The following is a 2192-nucleotide window of genomic DNA, read 5'->3' as shown; positions in this document are numbered from 1 at the left end:
TGGCCCCTGCCGGGGTGGTGGTGGTGTCTCCTGGGGACTGGTGGTATCCCAGGGTGGTGGTCACTCCAAAACCACAGTGACCGCAGATTGGTGGTGACCCCAGGGCAGTGGTGTCCCCAGGATCATCAACACTGCAAAGCGGGGACTCTGGAATGGTGGTGACACCACCCCAGGATGGTATACCAGGATCATGTTGCCCCTAAAAAGTTGATGATCCTACAATGGTGGTGGTTCCAGAGTGCTGGCAAGCCAGAATGCTGGTGTCCTCAATGGTGGTGACAGCAGCAGAGCAGTGTCCCTGCAGCAGCAGTGTCCCCAGGACGGTGGTGACCCCAGGGCGGTGCTGTGCTGGACAGGACATCCTGTGCAGGGCTCGGGCAATCGGTGCTGCTGACTCAGCCACGGCCCCGTGAGTTTCCTGCCTGGAGGGGACAAGGGGGCCCATGGGTGTAACAGGGCTGGGGGGGCTTCCTTCCCAGAGCACTGCTGAGGCTCCAGTCGGTCCCCTCTGGCAGGCAACAGCACAGGCAGGGCTCAGGGACCAGCCGTGTGGCATGTGGCAGTCCCCATGTGCCCCGCCTGCCCTGGCCAGGGCTGGCCCCGTTGGGCTGAGGGCCATCGGGGTGCCCCGCGCAGGAAGCGCCAGACTGCGAGGGTGTGTCGGGGCCGACAGGGGAAGGAAGCGGGATTGAATCTACGGAAGTGCTCCCCAGCCACCCAGCAGCTCCCTAAGGATCAGGCGGGAGCACCAAGCCCAGCATTGTTCGGTGTCAGCTCCTGGTGCCTCACCAAGCCCTGGGGCAGGCACCCGCAGCTGGCTCCAGTTAGTGGCACCACTTAGGTGTCAGCTTTTGTGGTGAAGCTCCCACCGAGAGGGTGACAGCCCTGCTAGGGATGGGCACTGCATCCAGGCTGGCCCCTCCAAATCCGGGCTGCAGCCCACAGCTCTGCCTGGCCTGCAGGCAGTGCCAGGCACCGGCTGGGAGAAGGGCTGGGCAGTTCAGCCGCTGGCCGGGCGTTGGCTGCCAAAACCCTTGGGAGAGATTGTGGGGAGCCAAGAAGTCCCAGCGCTGCAGGCGCTGCCCTTCCCCTCTGGGCAGTAAACAGGCTCCCTTGGCCAGCAGCTAAAACTTTCCATCCTCCTCGTGCGAAGGTATCAAGCCCCACCAGCAGTGGGGTGGCCGGAGGGGTCACACATTTCCACTGCTGGGAGGGCTGCAAGTCCTCAAAGTGACGCAAATTCTCACTGCTGTCCCCTCAGTGGGAGCATCACCTGACTCGCTTTCCTTCCTTCCTTCCCCCAGGGAAGATTTGCTTTTGGTAAGGGGCAGCTGGGCAGATCCAGCCTCCCCTTGCCCTGCCGAGCATGAGGTCATTCCCAGAGTGTAGAGGGGTACGGGATGGCAGCAGCAGGCAGCGACCAGGGTGAGCTGAGCAGGCGAGCTGCTCCAGGCAGGCAGCAGGAGGATGGGAATCCCTCACGGATGGTAGATAAAGATAACGGGCATGAGTCACAGCCGCTCGTGCCAGACAGGTCCGGGGAAGTTGTGAGAGGAGGTCAGCTTGGGAATGGAGCAGCCATGAAGCCAGAAGGGGAGGTCGGCACCTGCCTTTGCCCTGGGCTGGGCGCTCCGGGCATAGCCCTGCCCCACGGGCAGCAGGAGGGGACTGTGGTGGCCCTGGCAAACACAGAGATGGTCACGGAGCCAGAGAGCCACAGCCACCACCTTGTGTAACCTCACCAGGCTGTACCGCCCTGCACAGCCACCCAGTCCCCTTCTCAGCCACCAGGATCCATCCATCCCTCTTGGGGCTGGGGTCCCTATGGATGAATGGGTCAGAGCCTCATCCCTCCGAGGCTGGAGGGCTGGCACCACACACTGCACCACTCACTCTCATGACAGCTTTCATCAGAGGCTCATTTCCGAGCCGGCTTGCATGGAGGAAATGATGAGAAGTGATGGTGGCTGCAGGAAAACACTTGCAGGGCTGTCGGGGACAGGACGCAGGGAACAAAGTGAGATCACACTTGCCCCACGGACAGCCGGCAATGCTCCGGGGACGGGCGGCATCCCGGCACAGGGTCACGCCGGCTCCAGAACGTCAGGCCCCCGTGATTAATGAGGCACTGATTTGGCAGGCAAGGAAGGAGCGGACAGGCGATCCTCCCCCCCGCGGGGCTCGGGCGGAGC

Source organism: Geospiza fortis, unplaced genomic scaffold, assembly GCF_000277835.1.
Source record: "Geospiza fortis unplaced genomic scaffold, GeoFor_1.0 scaffold78, whole genome shotgun sequence".
NCBI lineage: Eukaryota > Metazoa > Chordata > Aves > Passeriformes > Thraupidae > Geospiza > Geospiza fortis.
Note: the sequence above shows the minus strand (reverse complement) of the source record.